The sequence below is a fragment of the Petaurus breviceps genome, unplaced genomic scaffold (assembly GCF_028583685.1).
Source record: "Petaurus breviceps papuanus isolate PSGF00001 unplaced genomic scaffold, PetGlider_PUasm1.0 139, whole genome shotgun sequence".
Taxonomy (NCBI): domain Eukaryota; kingdom Metazoa; phylum Chordata; class Mammalia; order Diprotodontia; family Petauridae; genus Petaurus; species Petaurus breviceps.
This window is the reverse complement of record NW_027185697.1, coordinates 12,687,105-12,714,693: the sequence shown is the minus strand read 5'-3', so window position 1 is coordinate 12,714,693 and position 27,589 is coordinate 12,687,105. Positions and strand designations below refer to the sequence as shown.

General features: G+C 45.8%; 1 protein-coding gene across 1 annotated transcript in view; it reads right to left on the bottom strand.

Annotated features, from left to right (window-relative positions):
• The window catches only part of CCT7 (chaperonin containing TCP1 subunit 7), a 132,166-nt gene extending 105,025 nt beyond the window's left edge, over window positions 1-27,141 (bottom strand). The window contains exon 1 of the mRNA XM_069066687.1: window positions 27,132-27,141. The gene's annotated coding sequence lies outside the window, so the exon portion shown is untranslated. The remainder of the gene's footprint in view (window positions 1-27,131) is intronic.
• Window positions 27,142-27,589: the final 448 nt, after the last annotated feature.

Below are 27,589 nucleotides of genomic sequence, written 5' to 3'. Positions count from 1 at the left end.
TTCCTTCCTTCCTTCCTTCCTTCCTTCCTTCCTTCCTTCCTTCCTTTCTTCCTTCCTTTCTTCCTTCCTCTATCCCTCTTTCTCTCTGTCTCTTTCTGCTCTGTTTCTCTCTCCCTTTCCCTCTGTCTCTTTCTTCCTTTTTCTCCTTCCCCTCTGTCTCCCGTCCTTCCCTTTCCTCTCTCTCCATATTAGCTTCTCTTATGCTCTCACTTTCCCTCTATGCCCATTCTCTTTGTCTCTTGGTTTTTACCTGTATCATTTCCCTATACTTTCTACTCTTAGCTTACTCTGAGTTCTATTTATTCACAAGGCATTTCACAGCCCTGGCATTTATCACATTCCTACTTTCTTGGGGAATTCTGTGCTTAGTTTTAGGTGCCCCCTTTGGATTGGTTCTTACCACTTGAGCCGCAACCTATTGCTCTCTGTCTATGTTGGACAATCCCAACCCAAGCTGATATCACCAGATAATATACCTGGGGACATCCTGGTCTGAAAAGAGAGCCCATGTTCAGCCTTTGGGTCTTGCATGGTCATATCCAACACCATACAATGTGGTGTACTAGAAATAGTGCTGGATTTGAAGTCAGGAGGTCTGTGTTCAAATTTGGACTCTACTACTTATGACCTGTCTGACCTCAGGCAAACAATTTCACCAGTTTTCTCTTCTGTAAAATGAGGGGTTGGACTAGAGGGGCACCCCAAATCCCTTCTAGCTCTAGATGCATGAACCCAATAGCCTATCTTTGTCATCTTGGGTTAGTCCTTTAACCTTTCTGGGCCCCAGTTTCCTCCTCTGTAAAATGAGGGTCTCTAAGGTCCCTCCAGCCCCAGAGTAGGATACTAGGATGAAATAAACTGGAAGGTCCCTTCTGGCTCTAAATTTGTGATGCCATCGAGAAGCAGCAGAAGAGATTCAGGTTTGAGTCATGTTTTCAATGAGCTGTTGGCTCATGCCACTCTTACCTTGTCTGGGGTGAAGGGGGAGGGTCACTTTCCTCTTCAGTAAAATTGCCCACTGTTCTTATTGGGCTGCTGTGAGGATACAATGAGGTGAAGTATACAAAGCCCTTTGCAAACGTTCAAGCACCACATAGTTGTTGTTACTATTCTGTCTTTGTGTTTGAAATCAGTAATGCAAGGCAAAGATGTCCATTATTCCTGTTATCAATCCCATGGTCACCTTCACCTTCATATAAAAAAATCAATTTATTCAGCTTGTTCCCAGAGGGCAGAATGGGAAGCCAGGGGTGAACATTACAGAGAGACAGATTTCAACTCATTATAACAAAAGGAAAAACATTTTGTTAGAGCTGTCCAAAAGTGGACTTGGGCAGGAAGTGAAAGTTCAATAAAAGTTGGATGACCATTTGATGGGGATGTCATAGGTCAGGTATAGATTGGAGTAGATCATGAGGTTGAAACCATGGATCCATGAACTTTTTATAAAAAGATATTTTGATAGTTTCATTTTGATATAATTGGTTTCATTGGTCATCCCTGATATTTTATTTTAAGCATTTAAAAATATGATTCTAAGGAGGGATGTATGGGCTTCACCAGATACTGCCCAAAGTGACTAGAACATGCCAAAAAAGCTCAGGAATCCCTGAACTGCATGATCTCTGAGATGGCCTCTTGAGATTATGGGATTTAAACACCAATAATAACTTGCCATATATGTCACAGCTTCAAGATCTGCAAAGTGAGCTACAGATATTATCTCATTTGAGCCTTACTATAGCCCTGGTGAGATAGTTGCTGTTATTGTATTATTATCATGCCATTTACAGATGTTCTGTGCCTGTGGGTGATACATGAAACAGTCTCTGAAGAACTGAAAATGAGGCTTATTCCAAGGGCAGTGGAGGAGGTAAATGGCGAGTGGGAGCTACATCTTAGAAATGGAGAATTCCATGTTAGCAGGAAAGAAAATGAATCGGTCGCATACTGAGAGGGATTGATAGGTTACTTATTGCCTTGAAGCTCCACTGGCATCTTTTTGATGCCAAGAGAACCCAAGGAAGGATTCCAGCGAGTTGGGTAGATCCCCTTTGTCTAACTTATAGGCTGGGCAGGCATGAATCTGCATCAATGGAGAGAATGGCTACATCTTTCAGATCTTAGAACCATGTGAGGGTTTCCAAACGGAGGCTCCCAGAGGTTAAGTGAATTGCCCAGGATTGCACAGCTAGTGTCTTAGTTTGGAGTTGAACGGAGGTCCTCTCATCTCTGCCTTTTGTCAGCTCCCTCACCACCATTGACATCACCACCAACATTAACAAGCTGTGCCCAGAGAGCTGAGGAACTGGAGTCTTCTTCAGTGGGCTCCCAGCACCTAGCTGGTCCCATGCAGTGTTGAATTCCAGCACTGCCCTCATTCTCCATCCTGGACCCACGTTTCTTGACTCCTACTGAGCACCTGCTGGGCAGGCCCCATTTCCTGTTTCTTCCTCCTTGGTCAGTTAAGAGAGGGGCTGATGGCTGCTCGGGTTCTTACATTCTTTGGAACCCAATTTTCTCCTCTCTTTTGGGACTGCTTTGGGATACGTCCTCACTCTCCTTCCCAGGTCCCCTCTGGTGGGCTCTTTGAAGGACATCTGGACTGGAAAGGAGACAGCTGGGAGGGGGTGGGTGAGTCTTGTTCTTGACCCCGGCAGGAGGGGGCCGTGGTTGAACTGGGCGGCCGCCCACCGGCTCTGGAATTTCAAAGGCACAGTCATGGCCAAACACAGCCGGCGTGGAATTGAGGACAGGGGATTTCAGGGCCGCCGGTCTGTTTGTCAACAGCCCGCCTCCCCCGCGGCCGGTCCCCTAATCTCTGATACAGTTGCAAGTGGGCCGCTGCGTCCCCGGAGTCGTCCCCTGCCTGCGCGCCCCGGCCAGCCAGCCGGACCGCAGCTTCTCTGTGTCCTCTAAGCTGCCGCCCGCCTAAGCCTCCCAGGGAAGCGCAGGACACGTCGGGCGGATTTCAAACCAATTGCCCTTCTCCTCCCTCGTAATCCCCAGCTTGGGGCTGGGCTGGCCTCCCGCTCTGGAGGGCGTCCCCCGCCCAGTCGGCCTCTCAAATATTGATTGGCTCGTTAGAAAGGCTAATAATGTAAATAGAATTATGCGGGCCGGCACTGGGGATGCCTGATAGCTTGGCTCTGGGACGCCCTCTCCTCCCCACCCTCTTGTGCTCCGTGTCCCTCTGTCACCTACAATTCTCAGAATCATCCCCTTCATCCCTATCAGCGAATTAGAAGGTAACAGGATCTCAGAGCCGGGAGGGACCCCGAGGTCACACTGGATCAAGCAGGCTCTGTCTGCCTGAAGTCTCTGGGGAAGGGGACCTCCCTCCTACTCCCGCCGGCCTTTCTACTTTTGGACATGTCTAATGGTTGGGAAGTTTTCTCTTAAATGAAGCCAAAATCTCTAGTTAGACCTGGCACCCACCCTCCTTGTTCTGTGCTCTAGGGCCAAGCAGAGTGAAGCTCATCCCTGCTTCTGTCAGACTTTCCCACTCGTTCAGTCAGCTATAAAGTCAGATCTCCAAGTTTCATGTTTTCCAGGCTAACCCTCCCTGCTTTCTTCAACAAGTCCCTGGATAACATGTTTTTCAAATTCCTTCTCCTTCCTCCTTGCCCTCCTCAGTTTGCCCTTTGATGTGTCAAAGTCCTTCCTAACACGTGGGACCCAACTGGGCACAATATTCCAGCTGTGGTCTGACTAGAACAGAGCAGGATTGTAAGCACCTTGCTTTAAGCATCTTATGCTTTTATTAACACAGGCCAAGGTCTCCCAAATAAGAGTGAGATGATTCACACAGTCAGTAAGTGTCTGTGGTTGGATTTAAACTCAGATCCTGACTCCAAGTCCAAACCTCTCTCCACTACAGAAGTCCGCAGGAGTCATTTCAAAAGGCCCCTCAAATCTAGAAGGAGGCTATTTGAGGTCACACCTCAGACCATGATTTCCATTCTGAGGAGTACCCATGAAGAAATCATTTCCTTGGGGTTTGGGGGAAGGCTGAAGCATCATGAAAGACTGGGAGTAATCACGGAACTGAAAAATGTTAAAAACTGGAGATGGGCCTGGGAAACTATCAAGTCTGGCCCTTCTCATTGGGACAGATGAAGAAACTGAGGCCCAGATGGGAAGTAAACCATTCACAGTCACCTAGCTCCTTAACAGGAAGGTTAGAATGAGAAGCTAGGCTTTTTGTATGCCAGTTCTGTGTACTATTCATTAAACTGTGCAGCCACTCTTTATGGAGTACAGATGAGTCACAGAAGAGAGTCTGGGGCCTGCCTGGGAGTCATTATGAGAATAGTATCATTCATTCACTCATTTATTCATTCAACAAACAAACAGATATGTATTTAGCACCTGTGGGTGTCCTCCACTCACAATCCTCCAATAGATGAGTTAACTCAGGGTCATCATATTCTGCATTGTCCTCATCCACTAAAATGACAGCTCTTGATTCCCTACCAGTGGGTGCTTTAACTCATGATAATGCTGATGATAAGAAACATAATTAGTTTAAAACAAAGGTATTTGTTAAAATGGAAAAGTAGTAATAGAAGATTTAATAATAGCTAACATTTATATAGATCCTTAAAGTTTACAAGCACTTTACATATATTATCCCAATCTTTATAACAACTCTGTGAGGTCAGTTCCATTAATATTTCCATTTTGTAGATGAGGAAATTGTGATGAAGAGGTTATAAATGACTCAGCCAAAGTCACATGGCTAATAAGTGTCCAAAATCTGGCTCCAATTTACCTTCTGGATCTCATCTCCCATTCATTCCATCCCCAACCCCAACTATCTTCCGTGCTCCAGTCAAACTGGACTGCTCACTCTTTCCCAAACAATCTAGTATTTTCCTGTGTCCTGGGATGCTCCCATCTCTCTTTCTGCCTGTCAACATCCTGCCCATCAAATTCACTTTGACAGAGAGGCTAAAATAACTCTATCTGTGGATGATGTGAATTCAGATTTAGAAAACCCAACCAAGTAATAAATTTAGCAAGATAATGAGATATAAGTTAAACCCCTAATAATTGTTTGCATCTTCCTTTAATATTCATTCTGAGTAGCAACCCTTCCAAACCAGCAGTCCTGCTTCCAGTGCCCTCACAGCCATCATCTGAGGAGGCAACTCCTGGAGAGCAGGGGCCAGTCATCCCCACCAACTGCCACAAGCAGAGCAGGTCTGCTGGCTTAGCTGGAGCAGCCAGACCTGTGAGAGGGCAGCTTGAATGAGCTGGAGCAGCCAGGCCCCCAAGGGGGCAACTTGAGCTGGGCAAGTCAAATCATTAACACTTTAACCACCTCCTCCTCTTTCGTGCTGATGGAGAAGCCTAGGACCCTGTACCAAGAGCCTTGAGAATAGCAATGCTCCCAGCCCAGCACCTTCAGCCATCATCCTGGGAAATGACCTCTAGAGAAATCAGTTTGTCAATTGCTCCTACAGAGGCTTCAGCCACAGCTACTAAAGACCCAGGAAAGAAAGCTCTGGTCACTAAAGTCCCTGGCCTGGCAAATGGTTCAATATCAGAAAATGACATGGTTTTATCAGAGGAAATGACATTGAAGAAGAGACCTGACCATCTGCCTTGATGCTGCACTCTGAGGGCTACAGTACTTTTGCATCTGACTCGAAGCCGAAACCTTCCAGATATGTTGTCCCCCAACCTCCACCAGAATGGGAGCTCTTTGAGAGCTTCGCACACAGTAAGCACTTAATAAATGCTTCACTCATTCATTATGAAGCAGCTAAGTAGAGCAATGGATGGAGTACTACTGAGTCTATCCATTCATTCCCCCACGAAAAATGACTTCAGTGTATCTCCCTGCTAATATGTACCAAGGCTATCATTTATTGACTAATGAAAATAATAGAAATATATCTGAGACATGTCAGAGAGCCTCCTGATACTCTTCAAAATATTACTACTCACTTCTAGAAATATATAAAGACATGGATTACACTTCCAGAAGGAACTTAGTATTGGGAAGAAATACTTTAGCGATATATTTTCATCATAGCTACCCTTCAACAAGCAAAGGATTTAAAAGAGAAAAGCCATTTGGGAAGTGAACAAACACATGGTTAAGAAGATGTTGTCTGAGAATGTGATTTGGATTTCGAGACCATGACTTAAAATATAAAATGACAGTCTCTTGGCCAGGGACAGAGGGGACTGAACAAGGGCTGGTAAGAATGTATTTGCCTAGCATCTTGCAAAAGGGCTTTAGGAAGAGAGAAGGGGAGGAGGAGGGAGAAAACAGCCAGTACATGTCTATCAACCTAGATATCATAGAAAGTGGCTTCATGTAGGGAGAAAAAATAGTAGTAGATATAGAGAAATTCATAGGAGATAAAATCTAACAAAGGAGTAATAAAATATATGGTAATAAATACATCATATCTATTGTGTGTGTGTATATATGTATATATATATATGTGTATATATATATATATATCCATATATCCAAATGCAAAGGCTATGGGTAATAAGCAAAGAGGAGTTCAAGCTCCTAAACCAAGGAGGACAGCTAGGTGTGGCTAAAGTGAATAGAGCTTAGAATCAAGAAGACTCATCTTCATGAGTTCAAATCCAGTGTCAGACACTTATTAGCTATGTGAGCCCGGGCAAGTCACCCCACACTTTTTGCCTCAGTTTCCTCATCTGTAAAATAAGCTAGATAAGGAAATAGTAAGCCATTTTAGTTGCTTTGCCAAGAAAACCCCAAATGGGTCGCAAAGAGTCAGACATGACTGAAAAATCACTGAACAACAACAAAGCAAGGAGGCAAATGTAACTTCACAGGTATTACTGGACTTGGTGGGATGACTGAAGTATATACCCTGGCAGAGTATAACTAATTCAAAAGAAAGGAGAGAAGAAAAGGATGGTGGTGTAATATCCGAAAAGAAACTCCAAGACCCACAGAGAGAAAGTATGGTGGACACTATTGAGATGAAGACCACTGAGAGGCAAAAATAGAAGTGGAAGTGTCAGCAAAATATGCAACAGACCATCTGGTCAGGAAGAGGAAGTAGAGGAGGGTTTGGGAAAGACATGACGTAGCGGTAACGAGGGACTCCAAATACTCAGAATCTGCTGAGCAAAGAACTAGTTGTTTCTAACTTTGCTTTAATGATCATTTCATTGTTCAAAAAGTAGAGGAAGCAAAGATGAGTAATTCTATTGCCAGATTTTTAACTTATGGGTTGGAACTGATTGCTGGGGTAGAAACGAGGGGCTTCTTCAAGAAAACAGAGGGGAAGGGGATAAGGGAAGGGGGTGTTCGATAGAAGGGAGGACAGATTGGGGGAAGGGATAATCAATCAGAATGCACGCCATCTTGGGGTGGGGGAAGGGGAGAGATGGGGAGAAAATTTGGAACTCAAAATCTTGTGGAAGTGAATGTTGAAAAGTAAAAATAAATGAATTGATAGAAAAAAGACATGAAGGGCTATTCCCCCTGATGTGGGAAAAGTGGCAGACTTGGAGTCAGGAGGTGCATGGATAGGACTGATGACCTTTGCAGGCCCTTCTAGCTCCAAATCTGAGGTCTTGCACTCTCATTGTCTTAGAGCAGGGGTTCTTAACCTTTCGGTGTCAAGGATCCTTTCCACAGTCTGGTGAAACGTATGGACCTCTTCTGAGAATAGTTTGGGTTTTTTTTTTTAATAATCAAGGGAAATGCTAAGTTTTAGTTAGAGGCTTATGAAAATAAAGATGTATTTTTCCCCTCTAAGTTCAGAGACTCCTTGGTGATATGTGGACCTCAGTTTCAGAATCCTTGCCTTAGAGTTTGTCATAGGTATGGAGAAAAAAATCTAAACAAAGTATGACACACACCCCAAATTTTGTCCTAGAATATTTCAAAAGTCTTAGTAAAGGATAAATAGGATCTCATGATGAAAATTCTACCAGGAAAATCAGTCCAGAAAGAAAGAAGAGTTTTACAGAAGTAAAGTAAAAGTAAAATGAAGAGCTTGGACTGGGTGGTCTCTAAGGTTCTTTCCAAAAATCCTAGGAGTCCATTTGTACCATGTAAGTCAGGGGACTTATATTAACTACCCAAAGACCTGAGTTCAAATCTCTCCTCAGACACTTACTAGATGTATGCCTCTGGGAAAGTCACTTCACTCTGCCTCCATTTCCTCATCTATAAAAAGAGCTGGAGAAGGAAATAGCAGACCACTCTATTATCTTTACCAAAAAAACCTGAATGGGATCACAAAGAGATGGACATGACTGAAAGATGAATGAACAACAAAGACAAAGAAATGTGACTTGTGATTGATGAAATTTCAAAAACAAACAGAAAATTTTGATGAGGAGGAAAAAGGTGAGTTGTCCAAACATAGTCTTGCATAGGGAACTCAGACACCAGCTTAGACATACACAGGAGAACAAAGCTGGGAATAGCACAGGTTGTACTGATAAACACAAAATGAGAGACTAGGAACATAAAATAGCACCTGGGGTACAAAGACCCAGCCTGCATTGGTGAGACTGGCTCTCTGCCCCACAGTGATCCTGTAATTATTTTGTATTCTGTATGCTGTTTCCTCTAATAGAACATATTCTCCATTGGAGTAAGGACTGTCTCATTTTTGTCTCAGGACTAAGTACAAAGTAGGTGCTTAATAAATGCTTGGTGTAGTGTAGTGTTTCTCAAATTGTGCTGCAATAAACTCTGAAACATCCCAAGTTTTAAAAAATTATATTGTTATTTAACAGTCATTAAAAATAATTTTATAGGATTTTACTACAAGAGTTTTGCCAAAGTTTTGTTTAAATTGGAACATTCCACAATTGTCTATGGAAATACACTACACTGCTGGTGTAGTGTATTGAGTCATGGACTTCAAGTCTGGAAGAACTGAGTTCAAATCCTGTTTCAGACACTTATTACCTCTGTGACCTTGGGAAGACTACTTAGCTTCTCAGAGCCTCAGTTTCCCCATCTCTAGAATTGGCATAATAATAGCTACTACCTCTAAGGGTGATTGTGAGGGTTAGAAAAGGTAACATACATAAAATAATCTGTAAACCTTTAAATTTTGCTGTTACTTGTTCAGTCTTCATGACCCCATTTGGGGTTTTTGTGGCAGAGATACTGGAGAGGTTTGCCATTTCCTTCTCTAGCTCATTTTACAGATAAGGAAATTGAGGCAAACAGTGTTAAATGACTTACCCAGGGTCACATAACTAGTAAGTATCTGAGGCTAGATTTGAATTCAGGCTCAGTACTCTATCCTTTTTAGCCACCTAGCTTTCCCCAAACCTTTAAAAGTGGTAAATAAATGTTAGCTATTATTGTTTGATTGGTTTACCTAGGTTGGAGAATCAAATATGAGACAGGCCTACTGCTTTCTGGTCAGAGTATTTGGGATGAGAATAAAAGATGACAAAGGTAAAGAGAGAGAGAGAAGGGAAGGAGAGAAGGGAGGAAGGGAAGGATAGAGATAGAGGAGATAGAAGAAAGAGAAAAAGGGGAGAGAGGAAGAGAAAGGGGAAAAGAAAGGAGGGAGAGGGGGGAGGAGAAAAGATAGAGAGAGGAGAAAAGAAAGGAGGGAGAGGGGGAGGAGAAAAGATGAAAGAAGAGAAGAGAGAGAGGAGAAGGGAGACAGAAGAGAAGAGAGAGAGGGAAGTAAGAAGAGAAAGGGAGAGAGAGAGAGAGAGAGAGAGAGTTCTGTTTTTGCTGCCAAGGAGAGTGATCTTTGGACTGGAAAGGGCAGAACAAATATGGCAATAGGTAGTTGCTAGCCAAGATAAGTAAGGAGCTAGTAAGGGAGAAGCATCTCAAAGGCTTCCCTTGATAACAAGCTACATTCTTGGGTACAGAAAGAATTCCTAGATCTGAGCAGTCTTTGAAAGACCATGAAGAATGGGGAAGTACCACCAGGACTGGTGATGGGGCAAATGTCCCAATATTTGAAGATGAGAAGTGTTGTTTGCAGACTAGTGGCTGATGATTCATCTTCTTTTCCTGGCAAGACTCTGGGGAAATAGTGAGTGGACATTTGGAAAAGGAAGTGGTGCCCACAAAAAGCAAGCCAGGCTGCATTAAGACCTGGTTGCACCATAACAATCTCATTCCCTGCTTTGATAGGGCTACTTAGCTGCTAGACCAGGGAAATACTGTAGACAGAGTTTACATAGATTTGCAGTAAGCATTTGACAGTCTCTTGTGTTTTTTTTTTCTTTTTGGAGGGGGGAAGGTAGGGCAATTGGGATTTAGTGACTTGCCCAAGGTCACATGGCTCATTTTTTGTGTTAAATGTCTGAGTCTGGATTTCAACTCAGGTCCTCCTGACTCCAGGGCTGGCGCTCTATTCACTGCGCCACCTAGCCACACATCTCTTGTGTTTTTCTTGTGGAAAAGATGGAGAACTGTGAGACAGATGATGGATTCTGAATTGATTGTGACTGCTTAGAAAGTCTCTAATGGTGTGCCCCAGGGATTGGTGTTTGGATCTGGGCTGTTTAATGTTGTATAGATTATATGGATTAAAAAGCAAGACAAAATAGATGGTGTGTTTATAAGATTTACAGATGGCACAAACTTGGGGGGGGGGAGGGTGGAAAAGAGGCAGCTAACACACTGAATGACAGTTTAGATCCAAAAAGTGCTTAAGAAACTAGAGCATCATAATAAGTGAATATAAGAAGATGAAATGTAACAGGGATGAATGTAAAATCTTCCTCAGGTTCAAAAGATTAATTTCATGAGTACAAGATGGGAGAGTTATAGCTGTGGAACAGTGTGTCAGAAAAAGATCCTGGGGTTTTAGTGGACTGCAAGTTCAATATGACTCATCAGCATGCTGCAGCAGTCAAGAAAGCTCATTGGGATCCACTGAGAGTCCCAATTAAGAGATAATCACAAGTCGGTGATATCCCTGCTTTGTTCTGCTTTGGTCAGGCCACAACCAATGTGTTGTTGTGGGAGAGAAGAGACAGGTAACTGGCATGGGGAATGACCTTGAGTCCATCCATCCATCCATCCAATATCTATTAAACACCTACCATGTGTCAATCACTCTTCGAGGTTCCAGGGATACAAGGACAAAAATAGAAACATCTTACTACTTACCAAGAGTTTATATTCTAACTCATGATCCTGATGCTACCTGAGCACTGGTGGGAGAATGTTCAGCTTGGGGAAGAGAAACCTTGGTGGGACCTGTCCTCAAATATTTAAAGGGCTGCCTTGTGGTGGAGGGCTCAAACTTGTTTTTCTTGGCCTCAGGAACGTAGCACTAGGAAGTTGCGGAGGCAGATTTAAGGTCGATGTTCGGAAAACTCTGTCACCCTCTGAGCTCTCCCAAAGGGCTGCCTCCTTCTCCCTCCTCCCCCCTCCCCCCCACCCGGGAAGTCTTCGGTCAGAAGCTGGACAGCACCTTGTCAGGGAAGCTGCGGAGAGATTTATGCTCTAGGATGAGGGGCTAGACGGCTGTCGGGACCCTTTTCATCTCTGGGATTCTCTGAAACTGATTCCGCGAAGGCAGCAAGTGCCTAAGAGGGCCAAGTGGAAGTCGGGGCAGACAGGGCCCCTCTTCTGAGGTTGGGCATTCCGCAGTAACAGGAAGGGAGAAGGAAGGGAGCTCAGTCTGAGTCAGCAGGCTGAGATCAGGGTCGGGAGGGACTAAATCAAGCCGAAGCCTGCAGGCAGGAAAAGCGATTAAGCAAGCCGATGTCAGTGCCTAGGGCCCAGACCAAACCGAGACTATGGATCTATAGATGACTTCCCCTATTTACAAAGTGCAGCCCTCGCAACAATCCCCAGTGTCAGCTTATAGTATCGAGAGCTACTAGGGACCTCAGAGCCATTAGTCCATTTGAAAATGTGTTTTTCCTCCTGTGTATTTTTAAGTTTGATTGTTTTTTTATTTCCCTGACATAGCTCTGGACATGCCTCCTCCACCAGGGGCATGCTGGAGCCAGCTCGGCTTAGAAAATGTTGTTAGTGCACATTAAACCTAAACGTGTGTCCTGCAAATATTTTTTGGAGGGACAGGTGGTTGTTAAACATTGCCAGCAGATCCCTATGTGGAGGGGTTCTTAACCTGCATCCATGGATAGGCTTCAGGACATTCTGGAACTCAAATGGGGAAAAATGACATCTTTCTTACAATAGAATTGGTTTCCTGTATTATCATCTGCTTTTATTAATGTTTTTATGCATTTAAAATATTCTTCTGAAAAGGGGGAAGGGCTCCATCATCTTCACCAGACAGCTTAAGGAATCCACAGTACAAAAAGGGCTAAGAACCCCTCTGGACAAATCCAGGCTCCTCATTTTACTGAGGGAGAAACTGAGACCTGGGGGGAGAGAAAGAAGAGATTAGCTGGAAGTCCTGGAACTAATGTGTAGCAGAACCAGGCTTTAAACCAAGCTCCTAGGATTCAAGTCCAGGGCTGATTTGACCCTGAAGGGATCTCTGTGTAAAACTGATTGGCACCAATCTAATAAGGTGAAGTTTGATAGGGATCAAAGTAAAATCTTAACCCTGGGTTCCAGAAATTGACTTTATAAGATTGGAGAGGAGTGAAAGATCTGAGGGTATTAGTGGACTGCAAGCTCACCTTAAATCAGTAGGTGTGAGGCAAGCAGTCTTTTTTTTTTAAGCAATTGGGGTTAAGTAACTTGCTCAAGTATCAGAGCCCAGATTTGATCCCCAGGTTATCCTGACACTGGGGCCAGTGCTCTTACTCTCTGTGCTACCTGGCTGCCCCGAGGCAAACAGTCTTAAAAACTAAGGTGATCTTGGACTGCATTGAGAGGCACCTGGCACAACAATAAGGAGGCATCCCTTCTTCTGTACTCCATCCTGCTCTTCTGGGGATACCATAGTCCCAGGTCCCACATTTAGAAAGAACAGTCCCTAAAGTCCAGGTGTGACTCTGCACAGATTGAGTTTGGGATTGGAAAGAAATAGGATGCTTGTAGATTATGTAACCGTTAACAACAGGAGGTTTACTTGTTCATAGAGAAAGGATGTTCAGTAAAGATACAGCATTGATTTACTTGGGTTCGGCTTCTTTGCTTCTGGGTTGGCCATGTTGGCCTGGTGACTGTGATTAGGTGACCAGGGAACTCTATCAATAGCCCAAAATCTAGAATCCTGAAACATGTGAGTCTCAGGACAGTTTCCATACCTATTGTGAGCATTATAAGGCTATTTTGAGGATAAAAGGAGATAATACTGGCAAAGCACTTTCCAAATCTTAAAACCTTCTCTGAACATTAGCTCTTGTTATAGTTGTCATTCAGGAGAGGGTCAGAGTAGAGGGCTCCTCAAGGGCACTTCCAGTCTGGTAGCCTATGGGTCTGTGGTTCCCCTGCCCCCTAATGCACCATAGGATTACAGGGGCATAGCTCAGCTGTCTCCTCTGTCCTTGGAATGCTGTCTGGGCCCAGCTACTCCTCTTGCTAGAAGGGAAAAAAGCCCATTTACTTGGGACGTGGGTTGGGGGAGGTAACCTAGAAAATTTCAGAGAAAAAAACATTTTTTTCTCACAAAGACATTTTGAGTTTTTCCAAAAACAATCAGAAAAGACGCTTCTCCTCTCTCCCTCCACAATTTCTGTTTTTCCCCCCAGGGCTTCACATCTCTAAATATACCAAATATAATTTTATGACCAATCTCAGCTATACATAATACATGCCTAAACTCACCAAATGACTTCAGCTCTTTAAAGGGCTCTAAAAAAAAATATGTATCGCATCTATTTCAGTTTTCACAAAATTTCCAGGCCTCTCTTGCCCCCCTCCTCCATCCCTGCCCACCTCCACCTCCCAAACAGGGCCTCTACATTTCCCGTTTTCATTTTCTGGACCAGTTAGGAGTCCTCAGTCCTCAGGAAGCTTAGAAGATAGTCAAGGGCATCTGTTAGCTATGCCTATCCCTAGATCGTCTAGACCTAGGGAAGTGAGGGAGCAGGGAGCTGGATGTCCCCCTGGCTTGCAGGGGCTTGGAGGTGGAGAGATGAGGCAGTGGAGAAGTGGAAAGGGAGGCTGAGATGGATGGTTTGAGCAGGAACTACCACATTCCCTGGGGATGAAGGGCCAAGGGAAGGAGGGCACATCATTGAATAAATACGTGAAAATAAACCTTGGGAAAATCACTTCTCTCTGATCCTCACTTGTCATTCCTCATTTGTCAAATGGAGTTGGACTAGATGACCTTGAAAAGTCCTTTCCGGCTCTGAGAGTTCACATTTTAGGGCCTCTTCCTTCCCACAGTTCACCAGTGCTCAGCCTTGAAAAACTTTGGGAGTCATTGGAAATGGCCTTGCAATGTGAGCATTTGAGTAATACCAGATATTTGCTACAGTAGTCAGGAAGACCTGAGTTCAAATGTGACTTCAGATACATATTAGCTGTACCCAGGACAAATCTTTTAACTTCTGTCTGCCTCATTTTCTTCACCTGTAAAATAAGAATAATAATAATTCTGCTTACCTCCCATGGTTGTGATATTCAAATGAGATAATAGTTGTAAAGTACTTAGTCCTGTGCCTGGTATACAGCAGGTGCTCAATAAATAATTGTTCTCCCTTTCCAGTTCCAGCTTATAACCAAGACTTGCTGTTGGAGGGCAAAAGGGCCCTGCCATTGAGGGTGGGAGTTGGGGGAGGTATTAGGTTTCCTGGAGGACTGTTAGTTCACTCTACACTGTAGCCAAGGGCTGATGACAAATGCCTGTTGACTTAATAATAGCTAGCATTGTACAGTTTGCCTACATATATTATGTATATACATATATGTATCTCTGTGTATCCCACACACGCATAGATCTATATATCTCACATTTGATCTTCTGGACTCCCAGTCCACCACTGTCTTCTAAAGCTGACTCCTTATCTCAATCCCAGAATTCCAGAGTTATAGACTGAGCCCTAGCTCTGGCCCCTGACTGTCCCCTAACTACCTGACCTCGGCCATCCTCACTTCCAAGGGCCAGCTGCCTGAGAACCGACCTCCAGGGAGCTCCCCGGACCTATGTGTCATGTTTCTGCAGGGATCCTGGCTGGAAGAGACCTGCCCAGAGCCCAGCCCCAGAGGAAGGCCAGTCCATTCTAATCACTGCTTCTTTGGTCCAAGAACCAGAGCCCTCCTAATGCCAGGACCAAGTCAGGACCCAGGACGTGCCCAGTCCCCAGCCCCGCAAACTTCAGGGCTCCTCGATTCGATCTTCCCTTCTCTCCTCGAAGAGAATGGGGAAGGCACCAGGGGAGGCACCATCCAAAGGGGAGGCACCAGGGCAGCCTCAGCTGCTCCTGGACCCCAGGAAGGCCAGGGGACTCGGGAGAGGAAAAAGCCCGAGAGTTCCAGACCTTTAAAGGTCACAGAGGAAAAGACCAGTGGGAGGGAAGGCGGCGGAGGAGCAGAGAGAGGGGAGGAGGCCCGGCAGAGGAGGAGGGAGACTGAGCCTCCTCCGGCCCCATTCCGTAAAACAAAAAAACATTATTTCTCCTATTTCTTTTTCCCGAGATTAATGATAAACTGTCCATCCCCCCCAAGAAACTGATAAAGGCTCTAATTTAACTGGGAGGCTTAGAAATGCCATTTCTACGCAAAACAGGGAGCCAATAATAAAAATGCAGCCCGGCGCGGGGCTTGATGGAAAACGGTGCGTCCCGGAGCCCCCGCTCGGCGCGGCCGGCCGCGATGCCCGACAGCTAGAACCCGGCTCGGCAAAGCGCAATCATATTTTAGTCAAAACAGGCCCAGAGCGCTCGCAGCCAACTGTAAATTAGCATCCGAGGGCAAATATGCAGCCAATTTGAGATAATGAGGCCTGATTATGCCATCCAATGAATGTTAACGAGGCGGCCCAGGCGGCGGGCGCCTTATCTCGCCGGCCTTCCATTTATTTTTTTAATCGCCTCGCATTTGAACTCTTTATTTGTTTTTGCTTCTACTTATTCTCACCCCCGCTCTCCCCCCACCTCCTGCAGCTCCCCCCCCTCCCACCTGCTCCGCACGCAATTCCCGGGGCTGCGGGACCTGACTCCCAAGCCCTGGTCTGTCACCTTCACCCCACTGCTCCCAATGTGACCCTGCCCCCGGGGCCCTGGAGGGAAGGCACAGGGGAGGCTAGGGAAGGGCGGCTGCCAAGTGGTGAGCCAGACAGCTGGGTCATCAGGCCCTCCTTCTGCCCCTGGAGACAGGCCTCAGAGGGGGATGCACAAGTCATACCCTGAGGGAGCCCCTGGTGAAGTAGGGGTACGGCTTTGGCCCCCCTCCACCTCTACTCTGATGGAGAGACCCAACTTCTGTTCTCAGGGAGCCCCTGGTCTTTTGGGGGCAGGGCACAGACCCTGCCCTCCAGTACCTCTAGACTAAGGGAGACCCACAGCTCCTCCCCCCAGGGCTCCTCTGCTTTGGTCTGAGAGGATGGGCCCTGTAATGTTGGACCTCTGGGTCTGTGAGGGGTTGGGGTGGGGGTGGGAGTGGGGCTTCCAGGTAGTTGGAGGATTTGGCAGCCAAGCTGAGAAGATGGGACATCCAGACCTCCAAATAGTTTGGGAATAATTGCCAAACAAAGAGAAGCTGGGTGAAGTCAGTAGCATCAGGGGAAATGTCCCTTCAGGATCAACTCTGAAACCAGCTACTCTGGAAGCCACTTGGGAATCAGAGGATCCATATTCAAATACTGGATCTGCTTGTGTGACCTTGGACAAATCCCTTAATCTCTGAGTTTCATGTATCCTGGACCAGGGCAGGCCTGTGAACTTAAAAAAAAAAATGCCCACCATTGTATTTTCAATAGAATTGGTTGCCTTTATAATCCTGTGCATTTAAAGACATGATTCTGAGAAGGGACCTGTGGTCTTCACTGGCCTGAGTGCCAAATGGGTCCATGACCCTCCAGAGGTGATTGGGATCAAATCATCTCCAGGGTCTCTTCCAAGGTCTGATCTCTGACCCTTCCACCCTGGTCATATCACAGGGAGATGCTCCAAACTCCCTTTAATGATTTGTTAGAAATACATCCTTCTGGCATTAGGCACAACTCCTTTGGAATGATTTTATCCTTTCAGGAAACTTGGAACAAGGGCAGGGTTTACTTGCAGAGCTGACGAACCATTCATCTGGGAAGGAGGCTTTCTGGGAGAGGGGTCTGAACCATCCTCTGGAAAGCAGGCAAGGCACCCTGGTACCCTGACTGCTTATTGAGTCAGGTCTTGAGGCTGAAGGCCTGGGAGGGTCTTTGTCATGGGTGGATGAGTGTATTTTCCTTTGCTTGGTGAACATCTGTCTTCACATCTGTGTTCTCCCTTCCAAAACATCTACTCTCTCTCCCTTCCAGAGCTGGTGCTGCTAGGGGAGGTTGGAGAAAGAGCTGCATCCCTGAATATGTGAGCATGGTAGATAGGAACAAGGCACTTCTTCAAACTTCTACACCCATGTATCCTATCCCCCAGAACCAGGGGTCCAGCCACTGCACCGCCAGCTGCTGCCAAGGCTAGCAGGGCTCATAAGGAGAATCCAGCTCTCTCTTTTTACAGATAAGAGACCTGAAGGTCAGAGAAGGAGGATGATTTTTCTAAGGTCACATGGGTAATAAGTGTAACAGTTGGGATTTTAACCTAAGCCTTTGACTCCAAATCTAGCACTTTTCCCAAAACTTCTGGTCTAGCAAGTGTGATGAGGGGGCAGCTAGGTGGCCCAGTGGACAGACTGTGCTGGGCCTGGGGGCAGGAAGACTAATCTTAATGAGTTCAAATCTGGCAGACTCTTACTAGCTGAGCCACCCTGGCCAAGTCACTCTACTGTGTTCGCCTCAGTTTCCTCCTCTGTCAAATGATCTGGAGAAAGAAATGGCAAACCACTCTAGTATCTTTGCCAAGAAAACTCCAAATGGAGTCACGAGAGTCAGACTGAACAACATCGGAGGATGATGACACACACATACAAATGAACAGGAGACAAATTAGAATATGATGATTATGTAAGTGGAAAAACCAGTGCTCTGGGACCAGACGAGGCAAGGACTTTTTCCTGGGGGGAGGATCAGGGAAGGCATTTTTGATCTGGGGCCCAAAAGAAAGGGCGGATGGTGCAAGAAGCCAATGGGAACAATAGGGCAGATGGGACTCTGGGAAGGAGGAGTAGCTGGGGCATGTCCAGGGGATCCCAAGAGTCCAGTCTGGCTGAAGCATCAAGTACCCCAACTGAGGGCAAGGTGGTCTGCCCACCTCACTTCCCTAGGCTCATAGTAATTCACAAAGGAGCCATGATTTCCTCAGGGAACTCCCTCTAGAAACAAGATTATAATCCATCTAGATAGTAGGACATAATCTTAAACATTTAGAGCTTGAATAAAGCTTCCAAGTTATTTAGACCCAGCCCCTCATTTTGTAGATGAAGAAATTGAAATCTAGAGTCAAATGACTTGCTCAGATCATACCAGTGACAGAACTAAGATTCGAACCTGGGTCCTCTGAACCCAGAGCCAACATTTTTTTTTCCATTGTACCTGAGAAATTCTAAGGGGTTGCCTGAGCAATTAGGGTTAAGTGACTTGTCCAGGGTCACACAGCTAGTAAATGTCAGAAGCAAATTTGGAATCTCATCTATTTGACTAGTGCTCTACTCCTCTGCCAGGATGACTAATCATAAATAAATGAAGAAGCAAACAAGCAAATATTAGAGAAAGGCACCCACCTCTCTGGGTGAACTTCTGAGAACACATGAGCAGCAGTTATACAGGACAGGCAGGCATGGATGGGCTGTGATGGCTCAAGAAGTTACTGAGTGGTTGAGATCACAGTCAGCTGAATAGTTCAGTAATTAAAAAAAAAACACTTTGGGGCAGCTAGGTGGTGCACTGAATAGAGCACCAGCCCTAGAGTCAGGAGGACCTGTGTTCAAATCCAGCCTCTGACAGTTGACACACTTACTACCTGTGTGACCTTGGACAAGTTATTTGACTCTAATTGCCCTGTCTTCCCCCCCAAAAAAAATTTAATTTTGAGTGATTATTTTTATAGTGCTTTAAAATTTGCAAAATACTTAACTCATTTTACAGATGAGGAAACTGAGGAAACCCTGTGAGGAAACTCATAGGGTTAATCGCCTAGGTAGTAAATGCAGGAGGTAGAATTTGAATCCAAGGTCCTTCTAACTTCAGAGACAAGTCTCTATCCACTGCCCAACACTACTTCCAGTATTAGCAATAATAGCACTAGTAAGAGTGGCTGACATTCCTAGTTAAGGTCTGCAAAGCCCAACATCATATTTGATTCCCATAACAACTCTGAGAAGTATGTTCTTATTATCCCCATTTTATAGATGAGAAAACTACAGCTGAGGGAGGCTAGGTGATCAGCCCAGGACCACATGGCTTGTCCCAAAAGCAAGATCTGAAGCCAGGTCTCTCTTAAACCAATTCAAATACTCTCAAGAGAATTCTCTGGCCTCACTCTGTCAGCTGGGACTAGAAGGTACTTCAACAGTGTCTCCCTCACCCTGGATCCCTATACTCCTTTGATCCTTTTGGGGATCCCGGGATAGAAGGAGTCAGAGACTGATTGGCAGTTTTCTCTTTCTCTCTGTCTCTCTCTGTCTCTCTCTCTCTCTCTGTCTCTCTCTCTATCTCTGTCTCTCTGTCTCTGTCTCTCTCTGTCTCTCTGTCTCTATGTCTCTGTCTCTCTCTCTCTCTCTGTCTCTGTCTCTCTGTCTCTGTCTCTCTCTCTCCATTTTCCCATTTATTTCTCCCTCTCATTCTCTCCATCTCTCCTTCCTTTTCTCTCCCTCCTTTCTCCTACTGCCTCTATTTCCTCCATTTCTCTCTTTCTCTCTCCCTTCCTTCCCCCCACTTCTCTCTCACTTCACTTTATCCTCCTCTCTCCATCCCTCTCTCCCTCCCTCTTTCTCTCTGGCTTTCCTCGGATCAGCTATTTCATTCTCATAGACATGTTTACTCACACGCTGTCTGGGAAGTGCGAATCTTCCCTAATGGATGCTTTACCCAATTAAATAATTATCACAGGCACATTTGCAGGAGCATCCTCAGCACTGGCTGGGTTGTCTCCCTGTTCTCAGGCTCTCTGACCAAGTGTCTCTCCTCACAGACAGCATCCTGAGACCATTCCCTGGGCTCTGCACGGAAGCTCCTTCATGAAAGGATCGTAAGAGTTAGAACTACAAGGAGCCTCACAGACCACTCAGGAGCTCTTAACCTGGGGCTTGTGGAATTGTTCTTTTAAAACCCCCAACATTTTAATCATGTATTTCAATATAATTAGTTTCCTTTGAAATCCTATGTATTTTATGCATTAAGAACATTCTTCTGAGCAAGAGTCCATGGGCTTCACCAGACTGCCTAAAGGGGCCAGGGCACACACAGAATGTTAAGAATTCCTGGCCTAGGCTAACCCTTGGATACATGGTTAGGATTTGGATGGGAGAGAGGATAAGAGAGAGCATCCCCTGCTAGGAGATGGGCAGTGGGGAAGCAGGAATGCCCAGGGGTGGGTCCAGTTCAGTGGAGAACTCAGACTGAATGCTCAGGAAGAATTCTGCATCATAACAGGGCTGGGTTCGAAGTCCTGAGGCCCAGGTTCCAATCTTAATTCTATCACTTATTGGCTGTATGGGATGAGTCAGGAAGATTAATTTTCCTGAATTCAAATCTGGTCTCAGACACTTACTAGGTGTGTGACTCTGGGCAAGTCATTTAACCCTGTTTGCATCAGTTTCCTCATTTGTGAAATGAGCTGGAGAAGGAAATGGCAAACCACTCCAGTATCTTTGCCAAGAAAACCTCACATGGGTCGCAAAGCATCAGATATGACCAAAAAAAAAACCCCACTCAACAAAAAAAGATCTTAGACAAGTAACTTCATCTCTCTTGCCCTCTGTCTCCTCCTGGGTAAAATGACAGGTAGGTCTTGAACTCCATGACCTCTAAGGTTCTGTCTAGCTCTTGATCTAGGGCACCATGAGCCCCCATGGAAGAGGAGCAGACAGATTAGAGGCAACAGCCAAGTGGAAAAGCACTGCTAGACTTTTGTGGAGCTCCTTCAAGGTCACAAAGCACTTTACATATATGTTCTAATTCGATCCTATGAACAACCTTGTGAGATTATCACCTCAACTTTTACAACCAAGGAAATTGAGGCTGCTAGAGATCAAGTGACTTGCCCAGGGCTACACAGGGAATGAGCCTATGAGATGTGGTATTAGAATGGAGGTCTTCCTCATTGCAAGTCAGCTCTCCATGTACTGCTTCCCACCTGCCTCTAATTAGCTAGCTGTGTAACCATACATAGATAAGTCACTTCTCCAGAAATTGAAGTCCAGAGGAAATGACTTTCCCAAGGTCAAACTGCTAAAGTAAAGTTAACTTCCCAATATCCTTATCTGTCGACGAAAGATAATAAGTGATGCAGTATGGGCTTCAGTCGCTGTTAGGAGGCTTGCAATGGGCTGTGCAAACCTTAAAGGGCTCCAGGCACATCAGTAAGAGGCACCTGGAGAAAGAGCCAGTCTTGTCTGGGCTTTGAATCTTGGCTCATACATTAAATATCCCAGTGAATCTGGGCATGTCCCTTCACATTTCAGGAGCTCCTGTTGACCCTGGGAGACCAGAAGTTACAGGGGAGTTGTTGATATGCACCACTGGAATGACTTTCCACTCTGGGATTCCCCTTACCCATAAAATCACAGATCCTGGCTAAAGCCCCAGATCACCTATCACTAAGTTAAATGATCATCAGGACCATTCATCAATCCTTCCAGTTCACTGAGAATCTGAATTTTTAAAGACTTCCTCCTTCCCTTCTTCACCTACATTCCAGTGTTGAAGGTCTTAGTTGGTGGGGTGGGGGAGGGAAAAATAAGAGTGTGGGGTCAACATGCAATAACCATGGAAGTCCCTGCAGATGTAAGTACCTGCCTGGATAAGGACTGGGCTTACTTTTTGAGAAGAGACAAAATTTAAGTAAGCAAATGTGTAGACAGGGAAGGTAATAATCCCTATTTTACATATGAGAACACTGAGAGGTCATAGGACTGTATCATAGATGGAGAGGTAAAGGGACCCCTGAGGCCATCTAGTGAAACCCCTTCATTTTATACATGAGAAAACTGAGGCCCAGACCAGTTCAGTGACTTGCCCAGTATCATATACCTAGTGTCAGAAGACAGACTTGACCTTAGGCCTTCCTAACTCCAAGTGGGCTCCCACTGGGCTATTAGGGGGCATGAAGAGAAGATCAAGAGAGGGTGGGTTGGCTCCCTTCCAGGGATCTGTGATCTCCTCTCTGCAGGCATCCCTTTACTTCATCATCATAGACCACCTCTGATCTTTTGTCCTTATGTGCCAGGTCCTCTCATAAATCCTTGAAAGTCACTAGAATGTACTGGATGGACTCTTTCCTCTACGGGTCTCATCATTGTCCAGGTGTCTATCCATTAACCATCTCTCACTTATGTTTGGATTAGAATATTCCTTAAAAATCATCAATCAATGAATTAATCAACAAGCATTATTAGGTGCCCACTTGGTGCCAGGGACCAATTGAAGTCTGGAGGAAATGACTTGCCCAAAGTCACACTGCTAATTTACTTTAACTGAGTTTTCCTGGTTCTGGTCAACTCAATTCAACTGAATATACATTTATTTCATTTTACGCTTTTTGGAGGGGGGGAGGTAGGGCAATTGGTGTTAAGTGACTTGCCCAAGATCACACAGCTAGTTTTTGTTAAATATCTGAGGCCAAATTTGAACTCAGGTTCTCCTGACTCCAGGGCCGGCTGTCTATTCACTGCTCCACCTAGCTATCCCTGAATATACATTTATTAAGCACTTCCTATGTGCCAGGCACTGTGCTAAGGACTGAGAATATAAAAGTAAAAATAAACCAATGCCTTCCCTGAAGGATTTGCATTCTATTCATAATACCCCTTCTCCCACAGAGCACGAATATTGGCTAAAGTATTGGCAATGTGAAAAGATGCTGGGGATGCTGAGCTAAAGCCACAAGTCTCCTGCAATCCCAAGCACCCCACTCAAGAGAGGAAATTCTCCTTCCTTGGTCACCCCAACGAATATTTAATGTCTCCTATTTCTGGAGGTCTTTCCCGACATTTAACCTCATAGGATCAAGGGCAGACTGCCTGCTTCTACTCCTTTACTTTGTAGATGAGGAAACTGAACTCCAGACAAGTTATGTGACTTAGATAGGGTCCCACAGCTAGAAAGTGGCAGAACTGAGATTCAAACCTGGGTCCTCTGTTTCTGAATCAAATGTTCTTTCCACACCTACACCTGTTTCCTGAGACAAGCTTCCGTTGGATTGATCACCCAGAGGGGGCCTAGAGAGAACACATTTAAGCTACAGAAGAATGGATTTAGGTTAACTGACCTGAAAGGCAGGAATATGAAACAGAAATGGAAAGGGTGATAGGTTGGGACTGAGAGGAGCCGAGTTCAAATTCTGCTTTTACCACTAACTGCCTGGGGGATTTGAGGGCAGTAATGATAATAGCTAGCCTTTATATAGCTCTTCAAAACTTGCAGAGCACTACACATATATCTCCTTAGATCCTCACAACAACCCTGGGAGGGAAGTGCTACTATCACCCCCATTTCACAGATAAGGAAACTGAGGCTTGCATAGGACCACAAAGCTAACAAGTGTCTGAGGCAGGATTTGAACTCAGGTTTTCCTGTATCCAAGTCCAGTTCTTTTTCTCCTGTGACAGTCCTTCCTCTCTCGGGGTCTCGGTTTCCTTATTTGTAAATTGAGGTTATTGGATCCAATGACTCCTAACATCTTTTCCAGATCCATGACTCTAGGAGACATTGGAAAGAGGACTGGGCAGCAAGGTGGTAACTGACTAGAGCACCAGTCCTTGAATCAGGAAGACCTGAGTTCAGGTGTGGCCTCAGACACTTACTAGCTATGTGGCCCTGGGTAAGTCACTTAACTCAACTTGCTTCCATTTCCTCATCTACAAAATGGGCTAGAGAAGGAAATGTTAAACCACCGTAGTATCTGTGCCAGGAAAACCCCAAATGGGGTCATGGAGAATCTAACATGGCCAAAATGACTCAGCAACAGAAGACGGCCACCGTTTCCCATTGTCCTCATGGGATATCTTCGGCTGGGCCTTCTCTGGGTGCCAGGCCCTCATGAGGCTGGGGAAAGGATTTTGAGTGCCATGATCTCTCAAGTCCAGTTTACCCTGAGGAATCTTAGTAAGAAGGAAGGGATGGAAAAGAGATGGGCAGAGCTGCTGGTGACCACCAGGTGGCAGTGCTGCCCACATTCTGGGTTAGTCCTTGGGAACTTGTGGACATTCCTAGGGAGTGGAAGAACCCAGAGGGCCCCCTCTTTTCCCCAACTTAGAGAGAGCAAGGAGACAGATAGAGACATCTCTAGGGAGAGCTCTGTGGACTCAAAACTTTACAGAGATGTCTTTCCTCTCTCTTCTACCCCATGGGGCCGAGGGGAGAGGAGGGAGACACAGAGACAAAGAGACAGAAAGATAGAGGAGGGAGACAGAGACAGAGAGATGAAAGAGAAGGAGAAAGAGGAGGAAGAGAGAGCAGTATGTACCAACCGAGTCAAATTACCACTTCTACCACCACCTTAACCCTCAGACATCAAAGGAGACAACCCAGGCCTCTGAGTCCAAGAGGCCTGGCAGGGGCTCCACCCCACCAGGCCACATCCTGATTCTAGCCTAGAACCTAAAGCTATTGTCTCAGCAGCTGCTGCAGCCACAGTCACCAAGGCCTCAGAGAGGAGAGTTCTCCCCACTGAAGCCCCTTGGCATTAAGTGGTTTAACATCAGAAACTGATAAAGTTCTATCAATAAACATGAATTGCAGGGAGAGGCCTGAGCGGCTACTCTGCTGCTGTACCCTGAGCACCATGGGACCTTTCCACCTGACACCTCCCATGTGAATGGTCTCCCCCATTAGAAATGGAAACTCCTGTAGAAAAAGGGTAACTTGCCTTTCTATTTTTATCCCCAGTACTTAGCACAGTCCTTTGAACCTAAATAAGCATTCAACAGTGCACAGAAAAAGCACAGGGTCAACCATCAGAGAATCTATGACCCTAAGTCACTTTAGCTCTCCAGACCTCAGTTTCCTCATCTGTAAGCTGGGAGGAATAGCCTAGATGGCCTCCAAGGTCGCTTCCAGCTCTGGATCTATGAGCTCCCCTATTTAGAGAGGTCCAATAGACAGGTCCCTGGACTCAAGACCCCCAGCAGGACCCCAATTTCTTCACTCAGCTTATCTTTCTCTGGGAACCTGGAGAGTGGCTGGTTTCTCATATTTCTGTACAGGGTAGGAGGTCCTTTAGGGGTTCTCTAATTGGAGAATGTATCCAACCTTTCAAGTTTCCACCCCTTTCCTCTCTCAGGCTGGTCCCCCACCTGTCCTCCCCTGGGTGCTGGGGCAGCAAGCTGGAACAAATGGTGGGCTGGGGGCAGTGACTGGCTGATAGGACTGATAAGCCACGATTCCTCCTCATTCCCATTCATCATGGCCATGCCCCCTTTATCTCCCCCATCTCTCTCTCCCAGGTACTGACTAGACTTGGCCTGGGTGGGAATGGGGGTTAGTTAGGGTAGGATCAGACCAGGGAACATTTTATTACTCTCTTATTGAGTAACCAGAACTGGAAGGAGGAATGTGTCTATATTAGGTCAAATCTTAAGAATTGTATTCCCCAACTAAGATCATCTATGGGAAGCTGGGAAGCCTTAAGCTGTGTGGGTAACACACGGGATTCCATTATGCCTCCAGGTTATGGAGAACTGAATTTTGGTGCATTTATAGACAGTCAGAATAACAGCTGTTCTCTCATCAACATTGTGTGCCCTAGGCTCCTACCCCAGGCCTCTCCCACTCCCCACCATTTCACATCCCCCTGCCCAAGTCCCTGATCCCTCCCTTCTAGCCCTCCTTCGCTACTTAGATGATCCTTTATTGAGAAGATGAAGCCCCTCTGGCCTTTACTCCCTCAATTCGTCTCCTCTCCGACTCAGAGTTCCCTGCATCTGCAGAGGCTGAGTTCAGTTTGTACCTGAATAAGAATCTCCTCAACCATACTGCAGGCCAGTGATCCTGCAGTCTTTCCTTGAATACCCCAAGTAACAGAAAATTCACTACCTTATGATGCATGTCATCCTACTCTGGCGGAGCTTGATTGTTGGGAAGAATTGTTCTACTTGGTGTCAGTCTCACACTTGGAAGCTTCTTCCATCTGTGGCTTCTCCTTCTGCCCTTTGGGGCCAAGGGTAGCAAGTCTGCATGCACCTGCCTCCTCCATCCGCTGGCTCAGAGGGTGAGCCATCCTTGCTCCTTAGCAAAGCCAACAGAGCCAACATTTCTTTCACCTCCTTGTCAACTGTGCCTCACCCGTGGCTTTCTTTTGCTTTCCTGGGGCTCTCTTTAACCTTGGGCAAATCATTTAACCACACACCCCTCATCTATAAAGGGATGCAGGCTAGATGACCTTTGAGGGTCCTTCTAGTTTTTGGAAAGGGAAGAGAGATGGACCATTTGGGGGCTGGGCCAAGGGAAGGCTCTCCCTTTCCTGGGGCTCTGTCCTTTCTGCCCCCCAAAGGCTTCCCTTGACCCAAACCCCCCCAGTGGGTCCATTTCTCTTTCCTTTCCATGATGCCACTTCCTAGGAAGACATATGGGGAGTTGGAAAGGTCCTCAAAGGTCATTTAATCTGACCCCCTGTAGACAATAATAATAATAATCAGTTAGAACTAATATAGCACTTTTCAGTTTGCAAAATGCTTTGCAAATATTTCATTTGATCCTCAAAACAATGCTAAGAGATAGTTGCTAATGTTATCCCCATTTTGCAGATGAGGCAACAGAAGGTGAGAGAAATTAAGTGCCCTGTCCAGGGTCACACAGTTAAATTATTGGCTGAGGCAGGACTTGATCTCAGGTCTTCCCAATTTGAGCCCAACACTTCATTCATTACCCACACCCAGTTGCTGTTAAAGAAATCTAGAGAGGGGCAGCTAGGTGGCACTCTGGTCTCAGATACCTGACACTAGCCGTGTGACCTTGGGCAAGTCACTTAAACACAATTGCCCTGCCTTCCCCCTTCCCCCCCATGTACATAGAGCTGTGTCACACATAGTAGACACTGATTACCATGCCTAGGAAATGTTTGAGCAAGGCACCATTATCCTATGCCTGGAGCTCATGGGATCCTTTCTGTCTGGGAGGCTCAGAGGCAGCCCCTGGGAGGAGACAGCTTTGGAACAAGGCTTTGAAGGATGGCTCCTAGCTTTAGAGCCAGAAGGGGACTTAGAGACCATTGAATCCAATCTTTTCCTTTCCTCTTCTGTAAAAGGAGATGATTAGCCTCAATGGGGAATAACCTTGGGAGATGATGGAAGCAGTGGGGAGAAGAGGCTTTCCAATCCCCATGGGCCTGTATGTGAGAGAGAAAGATCCATCAGGGAGGAGGAGACGGGGCTAATCATAGTGAGGGGCAGAAAGCCAGGGTGGAAGGAGAAGCCGGCGACCAGCACTGAAGAGATGGGAAAGAGGGGAGGGTGGAC